The following is a 17409-nucleotide window of genomic DNA, read 5'->3' on the forward strand; positions in this document are numbered from 1 at the left end:
AATTTCGGTGGCATTTCGGCAGCAATGCCTCTTGATGACGCCTCTTGCTGCTGACAAGTGGCGTCATCAAAAGGCGTCACCACCAAAATGTTGCAGAAATTCGGTGGCATTTTGGCAGATGCTCCACCACTGCCACGGTCCTTCGCCTGGTGCCTGCCAGACAAAAAGGTTGGGGACCACTGGTATAGCTTATGTACATACTCCACGAACTGAGCATTTGAGCTTGTTCCAGAATCTGGGATGAGCCTATGTTGTGAAAACTGAAATGCTCAAAATAGCACATGCATGTGAATGGACACAGAGTGCTAAAATTAAATTAACTCAGGGGTTCTCAAACTGGGGGTTGAGACCCCTCCAGGGGTCATGAGGTTATTACTGGGGGTTGTGAGCTGTCGGCCTCTACTTCAAACCCTGCTTTGCCTCCAGCATTTATAATAGTGTTAAATATATAAAAAAGTGTTTTTAATTTATAAGGGGAGGGGGTTGCACTCAAAGGTTTGCTATGTGAAAGAGATCACCAGTACAAAAGTTTGAGAACCACTGAATTAACCCCTCTGAAGCCTCTGGGAATGCAGGGGAGGGGGGGTCTCCCTTGGTAGGGTTGGGAAGGATAGTGCTCTTCTCATGTGATCCCTACCCCAGTGGCTAATTTTAAATGAAGCTACCCTCCCCTGACATGAATCTCCCTGTGGCACTGAAATTAAATATAGATTATAATTTGGCATTTGAGAAGTGAAAGGGATGGTAGCCCTAATGGAAAAGCTAACAGCTTGGCTCTTCTGCAAGCCTCAAACTGCTGAATGAGCTGGGGAGGGAGCCTCAGGCATTCTCATGGGGGCCCCTGCGGAGCCTGGGGCCTGGGGCAAATTGCCCCACTTGCCACCCCCTCCGGGCGGCCCTGCAGGACTCTCCCTCTAGCTCTTGAGGGACAAGGGCCTGTGAGCTGAGCAGGGTACCTAGACTGGAGCAAAGCTGGGGGAAGGCCAGAGGAGCTGGGGAGCTCCAGCCTGGAAACCTCCCAGGCTGCTGGCCAAGAACAGGTACTGGGGATACAGAGGGGTAGCCTGGGGTGGGCAGAGGCAGCAGGTTCGAACCCCTCTTGCCAGTAATGAGTGGCATTTACACTGTAGTCTTGCCCAGTGAACGGGAGCTAGATTGAGACTGGCAATAGCCATAGTCTGAGGCGAGGTGGGGCTAGAGGGTGGGGGTTCCCCAGAGAGGGGAGACCCAGATCTGTGGGGATACTGCCAGGGGGCAGCACCCCAGCCTGAAAGGGGCAGCGGGGTCCAGGAGGGACTCAGGCCCAGCTGCAAGTGGGACATGGGCCTGCAGAGGGTGCTCTGGAAGCTGGAAGAGCTAAATCCCTGCACGACCAGCAGGAGGCACCGCAGGGGTGAGTCCTGCCCCATGACATTGTGGTGGAGAATGCAAGCACATGCGGTCTGCCCCCGATACAAGGGGCAGGGCAAGGACTGTGGGATTGTTGCCCAGATTCAAGCGTTAAGAAATGGAAGGTGGAGATGGAGATGGACTATTACTGGAGAGCCTGTGTAGCCTGGCTCGCTGAGCAGCAAGTGGAGCTGCTTCAGTTGCTGTGGGGGAGGGCACATGGACCTCAATGGGGGCTAGATACCACGGGCTGGAGGCCGGGGCCAGGACACAAAAGCAGTTTCACCTATGGGTGACTGGGACACTATAAAAGGGGGTGTCCCTAACAGGATGGAGCACAGAGGCTCTACCTGGAAAAAGCAGGAACTGGGAGAGTGCCACCTGTGAAGTTAACAGCAGGGCACCAAACATGTTGAGCCTGTGGGGAACCAGGGCACATTCAGAGGGATAAGCTTGGTTGGAGCAATCATGAGCTAATTCAGTTTAAACTAAATTGAAGGATAAACAAAAATAGATCTATGACTAGGGTTTTTTATTTCAAAAAGGCTAACTTTAAAGAATTAAGGAAATTAGGGAAGTGGATTGGACTAAAGAACTAGTGGATCTAAAGGAGGAGGAGGACTGGAATTACTTCAAGTCAAAGTTGCAGAAACTATCAGAAGCCTGCATCCCAAGAAAGGGGAGAAAATTCATAGGCAGGAATTGCAGACCAACCTGGATGAGCAAGCATCGCAGAGAGATGATTAAGAAAAAGTAGAAAGCCTACAAGGAGTGGAAGATGGGAGTGATCAGCAAGGAAAGCTACCTTATTGAGGTCAGAACATGTAGGGATAAAGTTAGAAAGGCCAAAAGCCATGTAGAGTTGGAGTTTGCAAAGGGAATTAAAACCAATAGTAAAAGGTTCTATAGCCATATAAATAAGAAAACAAAGAAAGAAGAAGTGGGACCGCTAAACACTGAGGAGGGAGTGGAGGTTAAGGGTAATCTAGGCATGGCCCAATATCAGAACAAATACTTTGCCTCAGTCTTTAAGGAGGCTAATGAGGAGCTTAAGGGTAAGGGTGGGATGACAAATAGGAATGAGGATATGGAGGTAGATCTTACCTTATCCGAGGTAGAAGCCAAACTGGAACAGCTTAAAGGGGCGAAATCAGGGGGCCCAGATAATCTTCATCCAAGAATATTAAAGGAACTGGCACATGAAATTGCAAGCCCATTAACAAGAATTTTTAGTGAATCTGTAAACTCAGGGGTTGTACCATACAACTGGAGAATTGCTAACATAGTTCCTATCTTTAAGAAAGGAAAAAAGGTGATCCGGGCAACTACAGGCCTGTTAGTTTGACATCTGTAGTATGCAAGGTCTTGGAAAAAAATTTTGAAGGAAAAAGTAGTCAAGGACATTGAAGTCAATGGTAACTAAGACAAAATACAACATGGTTTTACAAAAGGTAGATCGTGCCAAACCACCTAATCTCCTCCTTTGAGAAGGTAACAGATTTTTTTAGACAAAGGAAATGCAGTGGATCTAATTTACCTCGATTTCAGTAAGGCATTTGATATGGTTCCACATGGGGAATTATTAGCTACATTGGAAAAGATGGGGATCAATATGAAAATCGAAAGGTGGATAAGGAACTAGTTAAAGGGGAAACCACAACGGCTCATATTAAAAGGTGAATTGTCAGGCTGGAAGGAGGTTACTAGTGGAGTTCCTCAGGGACTGGTTTTGGGACCAGTCTTCTTGTTTAATCTTTTTATTACTGACCTTGGCACAAAAAGTAGGAATGTGCTAATAAAGTTTGCAGATGACACAAAGCTGGGAGGTATTGCGAATACAGAGAAGGACCGGGATATCATACAGGAAGATCTGGATGACCTTGTAAACTGGAGTAATAATCATAGGATGAAATTTAATAATGAAAAGTGCAAAGTCACGCATTTAGAGATTAATAACAAGAGCTATTGTTATAAGCTGGGGAGGCATCAGTTTTTGGAAGTAACAGAGGAGGAGAAGGACCTCGGAGTATTGGTTGATCACAGGATGACTATGAGCCGCCAATGTGATATGGCCATAAAAAAGCTAATGTGGTGTTGGGATGCCTCAGGCAAGGTATTTCCAGTAGAGATAAGGAGGTGTTAGTACCGTTATACAAGGCACTGGTGAGACCCCACCTGGAATACTGTGTGCAGTTCTGGTCTACCACGTTTAAGAAGGATGAATTCAAACTGGAACAGGTTCAGAGAAGGGCTGCTAGGATGATCCAAGGAACGGAAAACCTGTCTTATGAAAGGAGGCTCAAAGAGCTTCGCTTGTTTAGCCTAACAAAAAGAAGGCTGAGGGGGGATGTGATTGCTCTCTATAAATATATCAGAGGAATAAATACAAGGGAGGGAGAGGAATTATTTAAGCTCCGTATCAATGTGGACACAAGAACAAATGGATATAAACTGGCTATCAGGAAGTTTAGACTTGAAACAAGACGAAGGTTTCTAGCCATCAGAGGAGTGAAGTTCTGGAACAGCCTTCCAAGGGGAGTAGTGGGGGCAAAAGACATATCTGGCTTTAAGACAAAGCTTGATAAGTTTATGGAGGGGGGATGGTATGATGGGATAGCCTAATTTTGGCAATTAATTTGTCTTTGACTATTAGCAGTAAATATGCCCAATGGCTTGTGATGGGATGTTAGATGAGGCGGGATATGAGTTACTACAGAGACTTCTTTCCTGGGTTTCTGGCTGATAAGTCTTGCCCACATGCTCAGGGTTAACTGATTGCCATATTTGGGTTTGGGAAGGAATTTTTCTTCAGGGCAGATTGGCAGTGGCCCTGGGTTTTTCACCTTCCTCTGCAGCGTGGGGCATAGGTCACTTGCTAAAAGGTTCTCTGCACCTTGAAGTCTTTAAACCATGATTTGAGGAATTCAATGGCTCAGACACAGGTCTGATACAGGAGGGGGTGGGTGAGATTCTGTGGCCTGCATTGTGCAGGGGGTCAGACTAAATGATCATAATAGTCCCTTCGGACCTTAAAGTCTATGATTCTGTGATTTACAGGGCCCAGACTAGGCCCTACCCCAGAGAAGGGGGACCTGGGTGAGTGCCCCCTGTGGAGGCAACAGGGGGCCTCCAAACTGGTTGGGCCTTGGGGGAGCCGGAAGACAGTGGGAAGGCCATAGCAAGGGGAAAGCACAGTGGAGCAGGGAGGGGAAGTTCCCCTGAAACTGTGACAATAAGCAATTACTAACAGCTCAATAGAAACCACTTGGTGGTATCTGACATAGCCCAGTGTTTGCTTGTACATCAGAAGGAAAGAACTATAAGCCAGCTCTGATTAATCTCTTAGCAAAAGCTACTAAGTGTAGCTGTGTCTGGTCAAGCTCCCATCCAAGTATTAATCAGGCGCGGCCCTGCATAGTTCATGAACTAGCCCAGCAGAGGTGCTGTCACTGACGTCTTGGGTGAGACTGAGCATGTCTGCTACTGTTAAAAGGAAATACTTTTCTCAGAATGCACAGTTGGCCTGTGGAACTCACTGCCACAAGAGACCATTGAGGCCAAGGACTACCAGGACTTAAATAAAGATTGGTCATTTATATGGCTAACAAGAAAACCCAGAATTATTATAATAAGCATTTAAATACCTAAAGGTTTGGAAGGAATATAAGCTTTTCTCATCTAGATCCTGAAAATCTTCCTGGCTATTGAGTAAATGCTTGCTGACTTCTTGTCAGTGGAGTAGAGTTGGGTTGTGGGGAACAAGGGGTTGGAATGTCAGAATCACCAGCACCAGCTACTTCAAGAGAAGGGTCAAGAAACACCTGTGGCAGGCAGGTATGGAATAATCTGCTCATAGGAGAAACTTCTTCTTAACCCCACAATGGGGTGCCTTCTGCCCGGCCATAAGGGGGTGCCTAGCGGTGAGCAACCTCATTTATAGTCTCCCACCTCTTTCTCCTCCTCTTTGCCCCATTTGATCCCAAGATCAGTGACAGGTAAAATTGACTGAGCAGGCAGGGAGAGGCTTCCAGTGCAGGATCTGTCCTTGCCAAGGTTTTTCTGTTTCTTACTTTTTCTCTTTCTAACTAAGAGCTGCTGGTGTTGTTGCTTTGAATTCCCTGCCCTGTTCATGGGAATGGTGAGATGCAGTGATTTACCTACACCCCCCATGAGGGGGGTGTACACCCCTTTGAATTTTCTCAACATCCCCAACCCCTGTTTTTTGAACTAGTTACATGCCAAACCTGGTGGCTGAACTTTGCGACTTTGTCCTCACCCACAACTATTTCACATTCGGGAACAAAATGTACCTTCAAGTTAGTGGCGCTGCTATGGGTACCCGCATGGCCCCACAGTATGCCAACATTTTTATGGCTGACTTAGAACAAAGCTTCCTCATCCCCTAATGCACCTACTTTACTTGCGCTACATTGATGACATCTTCGTCATCTGGATTCTGGAAAAGAAGCCCCTGAGGAATTCCACCATGATTTCAACAATTTCCATCCCACCATCAACCTCAGCCTGGAACAAGCCACACAAGCGGTCCATTTCCTTGACACTACTGTGCTAATAAGCGATGGTCACATAAATACCACCCTATACCAGAAACCTATTGACTGCTATACTTACCTACATGCCTCCAGCTTCCATCCAGAACACACCACATGATCCATTGTCTACAGCCAAGCTCTAAGATACAACTGCATTTCCTCCAATCTCTCAGACAGAGACAAACACCTACCAGATCTCTATCAAGCATTCTTAAAACTACAATACCCACCTTCTGAAGTGAAAAAACAGATTGACAGAGCCAGAAGAGTACCCAGAAGTCACCTACTACAAGACAGGCCCAACATAGAAAATAACAGAACTCCACTAGCCGTTACCTTCATCACCCAACTAAAACCTCTCCAGCGCATCATCAAAGATCTACAACCTATCCTGAAAGATGATCCCTCACTCTCCCAGATCTTGGGAAACAAACCTGTCCTCGCTCACAGACAACCCCCCAACCTGAAGCACATACTCACCAGCAACCACACACTACAGAACAAAAACACTAACCCAGGAACCTATCCTTGCAACAAAGCCCGATGCCAACTCTGTCCACATATCTATTCAAGTGACACCATAATAGGACCCAATCATATTAGCCACATCATCAGGGGCTCGTTCACCTTCACATCTACCAATGTGGTATATGCCATCATGTGCCACCAATGCCTCTCTGCCATGTACATTGGCCAAACCACTCAGTCTCTATGCAAAAGAATAAATGGACACAAATCTGACATCGGGAATCATAACATTCAAAAACCAGTAGGAGAACACTTCAGCGTCTCTGGCCATTCAGTAACAGATTTAAAGGTGGCCATTTTGCAACAGAAAAGCTTCAAAAACAGACTCCAACTAGAAATTGCTGAACTTGAATTAAAATGCAGACTAGATACAATCAACTTAGGCTTAAATAGAGACTGGGAATGGCTGAACCATTACACACATTGAATCTAGGTATCCTCACACCTTCTTGTTAAACTGTCTTAAATGGGCTATCTTGATTATCACTACAAAAGTTTTTTTCTCCTGTTGACAATAGCACATCTTAATTAATTAGCCTCTTAGAGTTGGTTGGACAACTCCCATCTTTTCATGTTCTCTGTATGTATATATATCTCCTCACTATAAGTTCCATTCTATGCATCCGATGAAGTGGGCCCACGAAAGCTTATGCTCAAATACATTGGTTAGTCTCTAGGGTACCACAAGTACTCCTGTTCTTTTTGCAGAGACAGACTAACACGGCTGCTACTCTGAAACATACCAATTTTGTGACTGTTTGGAAATTTGAATTGAAATTGAAACATTAATACACACTTTAAAAGCATATACAGTGTATGATAAAATACCTGTATCTGAAAGTATAATAGATTTGAAAAGTATGAGCGTAGACTAGCTTCCTTATACAGCTGTTGTTTTTTATGAGAATGTCAGTGCAATCATTTCAAATAATGATTTGTAAGCAAAGTCTAAATGAGCTCTCCCTGACAGCTAGTAATGAGGTGGAGGGAAAGGCTTCAGGACCAGACTGTATTTACATTCACACCTAAGCTACCTAGGTATCCAGCAAACAGAACTGTGTTGCCCAAGTGATATATTTTGGCTGGGGTTAGGTTACAAATCACTTGAATGCAGAGGGTGGGGGTTGGGGAATGAAATGTTGTTGTTCCTATTGTATGAGTAAAGGGCAGTTGAACTGTACTTAGCCTGTGCTGATTGAGGGCATCAAGAGAGAGGGTGGGGACTTGTCCCACCCCACTGTTTAAAGACAGAGCTGATTAGGCTCCATAGATAGTCTTTTGTTCTGTTAAGTGACCACTGCAGCTGAAATCACTGATAATCAGGTCTAAGTGCTTAGTCCTGTTTTGGGGACAGTGTTCCTGTGGGTACAGTGTTTTTGTGTAAGAGACAGCCCAGACTGCACTAGCAGCTAGGTTCCCCCACTGAGAGCTCAGCTGAAATCACTGAGAGCTGGGTGGAACCTCAAGTCACAGTGGTAGGTGGCAGCAGAAGGTGATGGCGCAGGGCCATTGGCAACAGAGTGATGGAGTGAACAGTAGCACAATGAACAGTCGTGGCCAGAGCGAACAGTGAGCAGCTGGAGGAACAAGCAAGGTGCCTTCTTGCCCCCCACCTGGGAGATGTACTATGTGAAAGCACCTCTGAACTCTGAGTCTCCACTGACCAAGGACAACACTGGTGAGTGGGGTGCGGTGGAGGGAAAAGTAAGGGGCATGTTAAAGAAACATTTGTTTGTTGGACTATATTTTAGTGACTTTGCTCCAGAATGCTAGATTTGTGACTGGGAATGGAAATTTACATAAATATGTTTCCTAGTAGGCCAAGATTTTTAAAATGCATTATTTGCCAAGGTTATTATCTCACATTGTTGCTATCTTGAGAGGTCGTTATGTTGGGGAGTTTCTGTACTAAACATTTTTATTATTATAATTAATTTTTACATAAGAATGGTCATACTGGGTCAGACCAATGGTCCATATAGCCCAGTATCCTGTCTTCCGACAGTGGTCAAGGCCAGGTTCTTCAGAGGGAATGAACAGAACAGGGAATCATCAAGTGATCTATCCCCTGTTGCCCATTCCCAGCTTCTGGCAAACAGGCTAGGGACACTCAGAGCATGGTGTTGCATCCCTCCCCATCCTAGCTAATAGTCACTGATGGACCTAGTCTCCAGAAATTTATCTAGTTCTTTTTAAAATCCTGTTATAGTTTTGATCTTCACAGCATCCCCTGGTAAAGAGTTCCATGGGTTGACTTTATGTTGTGTGAAGAAGTATTTCCTTTTTTTTTAAAAAAAACAACCCTGCTGCCTATTAATTTCATTGGGTGACTGCTAGTTCTTGTGTTATATGAAGGATTAAATAACATTTCCTTATTCACTTTCTTCACACCAGTCAAGATTTTATAGACCTCTGTCATAACCCCCCCTTAGTAGTCTCTTTTCTAAGCTGAAAATTCCCAGTCATTTTAATTTCTCCTCCTGTTTCATACCCCTAATCATTTTAGTTGCCCATCTCTGTACCTTTTCCATTTCCAATATATATATTTTTGGGATGGGGTGGCCAGATCTGCACACAGTATTCTAGGCGTACACGTACCATGGATTTATATAGAGGCAATATGATATTTTCTGTCTTATTATCTATCCCTTTCTTTAAAAAAGCAAAGGTTTCAGAGGGTATAACCACACTACGGGATTATTCTGATTTTACATAAACTGGTTTTGTAAAACAGATTGTATAAAGTCGAGTGCATGCAGCCACACTAAGCACATTAATTCCGTGGTGTGCGTCCATGTACCGAGGCTAGCGTCGATTTCTGCAGCGTTGCACTGTGGGTAGCTATCCCTTAGCTATCCTATAGTTCCCACAGTCTCCCCCGCCCACTGGAATTCTGGGTTGAGATCCCAATGCATGATGGTGCAAAAACAGTGTCGGGGGTGATTCTGAGTAAATGTCGTCACTCATTCCTTCCTCCGTGAAAGCAACGGCAGACAATCATTTCATGTCCTTTTTCCTTGGATTGCCCTGGCAGATGCCATAGCATGGCAACCATGGAGCCCGTTTTGCCTTTTGTCACTGTCACCGTATGTGTACTGGATGCCACTGACAGAGGCGGTACTGCAGCGCTACACAGCAGCATTCATTTGCCTTTGCAAGATAGCAGAGACGGTTATCAGTCATTCTGTACCGTCTGACATGCCATTGTAAATTGGCGATGAGATGATGGTTATCAGTCATTCTGTACCGTCTGCTGCTGTCATGGGTGCTCCTGGCTGGCCTTCGCTGAGGTCAGCCGGGGGCACAAAGACAAAAATGGGAATGACTCCCCGGGTCATTCCCTCCTTTATGTTGTATCTAAAAATAGAGTCAGTCCTGCCTAGAATATGGGGCAAGTGTACTAGAGAACCAGTGTACCAGAGAGCACAGCCGCTCCATGTCAGATCCCACAGAAATGATGAGCTGCATGCCATTCTAGGGGGTGCCCCTGCAACAACCACACCCGTTGCTTCCCTCCTCTCCCAGCCCTCCTGGGCTACCGTTGCAGTGTCCCCCCATTTGTGTGATGAAGTAATAAAGAATGCAGGAATAAGAAACACTGAGTTTTTAGTGAGATAAAATGAGGGGATGGCAGCCTCCAGCTGCTATGATAGTCCAGGCAGGACATTAAACGGTGGGGGGGATAGGAGCCCAGCATCCCACTGCTATGATAGTCCAGGCAGTACAGAATCTTTTCTTTAGACATGAAGGGGGGAGGGGGGCTGATGGAGCTCAGCCTCCAGTTGCTATGATGAAGACGGTTACCAGCCGTTCTGTACCACCTGCCGGGAATGACCGGGAATCATTCCTATTTTTACTCAGGCACCCCTGGCCGACCTCACCTGAGCCCAGCCAGGAGCACTCACGGGATGATGACGAGGACGGCTACCAGTCCTTCTGCACTGTACTGTATGCCACCGGGGAAGGGAGTGGAGAGAATGCTGCTGTTCAGTGCCGCAGCACCGTGTCTATCAGCAGCATGAAGTAGACATACGGTGACATTGAAAAAAGTCAAGAAACGATTTTTTTCCCTTTTCTTTCATGGGGGAAAGGGGGGGTAAATTGACCAGATATACCCTGAATCATCCCGGACAATGTGTTTGACCCTACAGGCATTGGGAGCTCAGCCAAGAATGCAAATGCTTTTCAGAGACTGCGGGGACTGTGGGATAGCTGGAGTCCTCGGTACTCCCTCCCTTCCTCCATGAGCGTCCATTTGATTCTTTGGCTTTCCGTTATGCTTGTCACACAGTGCTGTGGACTCTGTATCATAGCCTGGAGATTTTTTTCAAATGCTTTGGCATTTCGTCTTCTGTAATGGAGCTCTGATAGAACAGATTTGTCTCACCATACAGTGATCAGATCCAGTATCTCCCGTATAGTCCATGCTGGAGCTCTTTTTGGATTTGGGACTGCATTGCCACCCGTGCTGATCAGAACTCCTCACTGGGCAAACAGGAAATGAAATTCAAAAGTTCGCGGGACTTTTCCTGTTTACCTGGCCAGTGCATCCAAGTTCAGATTGCTTTCCAGAGCGGTCACAATGGTGCACTGTGGGATACCACCCGGAGGCCAATACTGTCGATTTGCGGCCACACTAACCCTAAATCCGACATGGCAATACCGCTTTCAGCGCTACTCCTCTTGTTGACGAGGAGTACAGAAACCGGTTCAAAGAACCCTTTATATCTATATTAAGGGCATCTTTGTGTGGACGGGTGCAGGGTTAAATTGGTTTAATGCTGCTAAATTCGGTTTAAACGCGTAGTGTAGACCAGGCCAGAGTAGCAACCGTGTTAGTCTGTATCGTAAAAAGAACAGGAGTACTTGTAGCATCTTAGAGATTAACAAATTTATTTGGGCATAAGCTTTCATGGGTTACATCCAAAGAAGTGGGCTGAAGCCCACAAAAGCTTATGCTCAAATACATTTGTTAGTCTCTAAGGTGCCACAAGTACTCCTGTTCTTTTTAAAAAAGCAAACAGGATGTTGGGAATCGTTGACTGCTGCTGCACATTGAGTGTATGTTTTCAGAGAACTATCCACAATGACTCCAAGATCTCTTTCTTGAGTGGTAACAGCTAATTCAGACTCCTTCATTTTGTATGTATAGTTGAGATTGTCTTCCAATGTGCATTACTTTGCATTTATCAACACTGAATTTCATCTGCCATTTTTGTTGTCCAGTCACCCAGTTTTGTGAGATCCCTTTGTAACTCTTCACAGTCTGCTTGGGACTTAACTATCTTGAATAGTTTTGTATCATCTGCCAAATTTTGCCACCTAACTGTTTACCCATTTTTCCAGATCATTTATGAGTATGTTGAGCAGTACTGGTCCCAGTACAGACCCCTCAGGAATACCATTATTTATCTCTCTCCATTCCGACAACTGATAATTTATTCCTACCCTTTGTTTCCCATCTTTTAACCAGTTACTGATCCATGAGAGAACTTCCCTCTTATCCCATGATGGCTTACTTTTCAAAAGTCAATTTAAATTAAATACTTTTTTTTAACTTATATTTTTTGAAAAATCTAGACCTGTTATGTGTTTTGGTGTAATTTGCATTATTCTTATGTTAAATTTGCATCATCCTAACAAAACGTTTATTTTATTCATATTTCTTTCATATATCTCATTGGTCCTGACCCTCCCCTCCCTAAATTCAAACACCTCCCTAATTTCAATTCCCGGGGAAACCACTGGTGAGCTGTGCCCTAGTATCAGCTGGCACATTATTTCCCTGAGATTTTCATGTCTAATACATAGCTACTCTCAAACACATAGCCTGCAGCATTATAGGATGATGTGTCTCTTCCTGGCATACAAATCTACCTATGAAACTCTGTCTATTGCTTACCTTGCGTGACCCACTTGAACCAAGCCCTACAGGATCTGCTCAGCCCAGCTCCTGGTCACATTGGGTGTGTCAGGAAATATCGCAGTATCTATCAGGTAGTGCAGTTCTCGTAAGATTGGATGGTTTATCTTACTCCCCTAAGTTGAGTAACAGAAATAAACTTTAGACTTTTCCTGATCCTTCATTGCACAAGCAGCAGGAGTGAAGGGTCACTGGTTCCAGCTCTCAGTGACCCTAGAAGGTTTCAAAGCCTGTGATGGATTCCATTAGTGCAATGATACATTGCTCCACCACCCTTAGAGAAGCCAGATCCCACACTCACTGTAACAGAAGGACTTCTGTGCTTGGGAGGAACTTTTTCCAACATGCCTTAGAATGATGCCAGGGTGGGTAGAACTGAAGAGGTCGGGATGAAAAAGGGACTGTCCAAAATTGTGACAGTCAGTGGAACTTGTGAATGAGATGGTTAATAAAATTCAAGTTGGGAAATTTTTCAGTAAGAAAAAGGCACGGGTGTTTAATGACAATTTCACAAAAAATGGTTCCTGCATTTCCAGTAGGCTACTTCATAGTCACTTATGTATATTTGAAAACCTCACCCTAATCTTGGAACAATCAATATTTTACAAAGGCATCATTTTTGCCATTTCTTTCCCAACACCCAGATGTTATGTTGTAAATAGAATTTCCCCCCTCTCCTATCCACCTGCTTCTCTGATTTGATTCATTTGGTGGTAAAGTTCACATCTGATCTGAAGGCTTAAGTGGAGCCTTGGAGTATATCTGAACTTAGGCTGGAAGTGTGGCTCCCAGCCTGGGTTGATAGACACACACTAGTACCACTGAGCCAGTGCACTAAAATAGCCATGTGGCAGTTGCAGTATGGGAGGTGACACAGGCTAGCTGATGGAGAACCAACCAGTCTGACCTCCTGGATCCGTATATGGGTGGCAAGCCTGGACTAACACCCATTCTGCAGTGTCAACACTGCTATTTTTAGCCCTTAGCTCGAGTGGAGCTAGAACAAGTCTGTCTACCTGGGCCAGGATGCATGCTCCCAGCTGCAATATAAACATACCCTGGTGTCTTCCTGGCCTTCTGCACTGGGGCGAATTTGATTCATGGTAAGCATAGAACCATAGATTGAAGGGCCAGAAATGTTTTTATCTTGAATCATTCAGGATATTCCATAGAGTTGTATTTGCATGTGTCTATTTGATTGTGTATAGCACCCATTGCCATGACAGCGGCACACCTCACATTCAGGACTAAAATAAACCAAACACATTAGTCACCCAATGGATGAGTCAGGGAAATTAAATATAGTGCCCTTGTCTTAGTGATGGCTGGTTCATTTAATAAAATTAAATTTAATAAAAAGTTATGGCATTTAAATTTGTGACTATAGCTCAAACTGCAACTGCCTCCCAGTGTACTGCTCAAAGCACGTGTCTTATACACGCCTAGTGACAGGTAAGCTACTGCATTAGCCTCTTGCATATCTTCCCCAGTCCCAGCATTCATGAGCATACTGTGTTCTTCTCTAGTGCCTTTCATCCGATCATCTTAAAAGCACTGTATAAATACTAATTAACAAACCTTCTATGAGGCAGGTAAGTATTGCTGCCCTCATTTCATCCAGGAAGTTTTTGGAGTGTTGGGAGACAACTTCTTGATGCAAGTGCTGGAGGAACTAACTAGGGGCCATGCTCCTCTTGACCTGCTGCTCACAAACAGGAATGAATTGGTAGGGGAAGTAGAAGTGGGTGGCAATCTGGGCAGCAGTGACCATGAGATTGTTGAGTTTAGGATGCTGACAAAAGGAAGAAAGGAGAGCAGCCTGGACTTCAGAAAAGCAGACTTTGACTCCCTCAGGGAACTGATGATCAGGATCCCAAGGTGGCTAACACAAGGGGGAAAGGATTCCAGGATCTCTGGCTGTATTTTAAAGAAGCCTTATTGAAGAAGCAGGAACAAACCATCCTGATGTGCAGAAAGAATAGCAAATATGGCAGGCGACCAGCTTAGCTTCACAGAGAAATCTTCGGTGATCTTAAACACAAAAAGGAAGCTTACAAGAATTGGAAACTTGGACAGATGACTAGGGAGGAGTATAAAAATATTGCTAGAGCATGCAGAGGTGTAATCAGGAAGGCCAAAGCACAACTGGAGTTGCAACTAGCAAGGGATATGAAGGGCAACAAGAAGGATTTCTAATGGTATGTTAGTTACAAGAAAAAAGTCAGGGCAAGTGTGGGCCCCTTACTGAATGGGGGAGGCAACCTAGTGACAGAGGATGTGGAAAAAGCTGAAGTACTCAATGCTTTTTTTGCCTCGGTCTTCAAAGACAAGATCAGCTCCTAGACTGCTGCACTGGGCATCACAGTATGGGGAGGAGGTGAGCAGCCCTCAGTGGTGAAAGAACAGATTAAGGATTATTTAGAAAAGCTGGACATGTACAAGTCCATGGGGCCGGATGCAATGCATCCGAGGGTGTTGAAGGAATTGGCTGATGTGATTGTACAGCCATTGGCCATTATCTCTGAAAACCCATGGTGATTGTGGGAGGTCCTGCATGATTAAAAAAAGGCAAATGTAGTGCCCATATTTAAAAAAAGGAAGAAGGAGAACCCAGGAAACTACAGACCAGTCAGCCTCACCTCAGGCCCTGGAAAAATCATGAAGCAGGTCCTTAAGGAATCTATTTTGAAGCACTTGGAGGAGAGGAAGGTGATCAGGAACAGTCAACATGGATTCACCAAGGGCAAGTCATGCCTGACAAGCCTGATTGCCTTCTATGATGAGATATCTGGCTCTGTGGATATGGGGAAAGCGGTGCTATATCTTGACTTTTGATACGGTCCCCCACAGTATTCTTGCCAGCAAGTTAAAAAAGTATGGATTGGATGAAGGGACTATAACATGGATAGAAAGCTGGATAGCTCGTTATGCTCAACGGGTAGTGATCAATAACTCGATGTCTACTTGGCAGCCGGTATCAAGCAGCGTGCCCCAGGAGTTGCTCCTGGCGCTGGTTTTGTTCAACATCTTCATTAATGATCTGGATGATGGGATGGATTGCACCCTCAGCAAGTTCAAGGATGACACTAAGCTGGGGGGAGAGGAAGATATGTTGGAGGGTAGGGATAGGGTCCAGAGTGACCTAGACAAATTGGAGGATTGGGCCAAAAGAAATTTGATGAGGTTCAACAAGGAGAACAAGTTATCCTGCACTTAGGACAGAAGAATCCCATGCAATGTTACATGCTGGAGACTGACTGGCTATGTGGCAGTTCTGCAAAAAAGGACCTGGGGAATACAGTGGACGAGAAGCTGGATATGAGTCAATAGTGTGCCTTTGTTGCCAAGAAGGCTAATGGTATATTGGGCTGCATTAGTAGGAGCATTGCCAGCAGATCAAGGGAAGTGATTATTCCCCTCTATTTGGCACTTGTGAGGAGACATCTGGAGTACTGCATCCAGTTTTGGGCCCCCCACTACAGAAAGGATGTGGACAAATTGGAGAAAGGGCAACCTAAATGTTTAGGGGCTGGAGCACATGACTTATGAGGAGAGACTGAGGGAACTGGGGTTATTTAGTCTGCAGAAGAGAAGAGTGAGGGGTGATTTGATAGCAGCCTTCAACTACCTGAAGGGGGGCTCCAAAGTGGATGGAATAGGCTGTCCTCAGTGGTGGCAGGTGACAGAACAAGGAGCAATGGTTTCAAGTTACAGTGGGGGCAGTCTAGGTTGGATATTAGAAAAAAACTATTTCACTAGGAGGGCAGTGAAGCACTGGAATGGGTTACCTAGGGAAGTGATGAATCTCTATCCTTAGAGGTTTTTAAGGCCCAGCTTGACAAAGCCCTGGATGGGATGATTTAGTTGGGAATTGGTCCTGCTTTGAGCAGGGGGTTGGACTAGTTGACCTCCTGAGGTCTCTTCCAACCCTAATCTTCTGAGTTGATTAATAATGTTAAAAGCTTTATTAAATAAATACATTAAAAGTGTGAAACCAAAGACTGGTTGTATGTTAACTGTATCCCCTTTGAGGTCAGTGATCCCATTAGAGGCAGGGTCATGCTATATTAAGTATGGGAGAATTCCTGAGGTTCTGAAGGAAGCAAATGACTTGTATTATGTGATCACTGAATATCAGGATTGGGAGAGATCTCAGGAGGTCATCTAGTCCAATCTCCTGCTCAAAGCAGGACCAATTCCTAACTAAATCCCCCAAATGGTCCCCTCAAGGATTGAACTCACAATTCTGGGTTTAGCAGTGTAATACTCAAACCACTGAGTTATCCCTCCCCCCAATAGCACAGTGAGCATTTCAAACAGACTTTGGGAATGGATGCATAACTGATTGGCATTCCCCCAGGATAGGAACACAGCCACCAACATGATAGACAGAGAAGGGAAATGTTATCAGCTACTCCTTTTGCTCCAATAATTCATGGTAACAGTATAGAAACAGTTTAGAAAGACCCAGTTAATTTTTGAATATCTAGTAATTACGGCCCTGATTCATCAGTCTATGTATGTTCTTGAAGTTTAAGCATGTGGTACTTAACCATGTTCTTAAAGTTTAGCATGGGCTTAAGTGTTTTGCTGAACAGTAATGAATTTAAGCCTGGGATTAAATGCTTTACTAAACTGGGTCCTCTGAAAGGAACTCATTGTGCTAAAGACATACTACTCTGTTTAATTATTAGTGATCGTTAAAGCTCTTTATCTGTCTAATCTATTTATCTAATTTATTTATGCATTTTTAACCAAAAATGTTATGACTGCATCTGCTAAAGGCAAAATGCTGCAGCTTTAAATTACAGTTTTTTCATACTATAAGCGTGATAAATGATAATTCCTTTACCATTCCCTGCAAGGCAATATGATTTTTATAGTAGACATTGCATATATAACCAACTGCTAGTGAGTATATTACTTGGCCCATGCTGAGCATGAACAACTTGTGGATGTGAGTCTTTTCCACCCTTTACCTTAGAGCCTACCGCTTAAGTTGCAACATTTTGTTCT

At 44.6% G+C, this 17409-nt stretch overlaps 1 protein-coding gene across 2 annotated transcripts in view; it reads left to right on the forward strand.

Annotated features, from left to right (window-relative positions):
* Nucleotides 1–15129: 15129 nt before the first annotated feature.
* The window catches only part of LOC115657676 (cis-aconitate decarboxylase-like), a 29132-nt gene continuing 26852 nt past the window's right edge, over nucleotides 15130–17409 (forward strand). For both annotated transcript variants that reach the window (XM_030575759.1, XM_030575760.1), the window contains exons 1-2: nucleotides 15130–15140; nucleotides 16089–16093. The gene's annotated coding sequence lies outside the window, so the exon portion shown is untranslated. The remainder of the gene's footprint in view (nucleotides 15141–16088; nucleotides 16094–17409) is intronic.

This window comes from Gopherus evgoodei, chromosome 9 (genome assembly GCF_007399415.2).
Source record: "Gopherus evgoodei ecotype Sinaloan lineage chromosome 9, rGopEvg1_v1.p, whole genome shotgun sequence".
NCBI lineage: Eukaryota > Metazoa > Chordata > Testudines > Testudinidae > Gopherus > Gopherus evgoodei.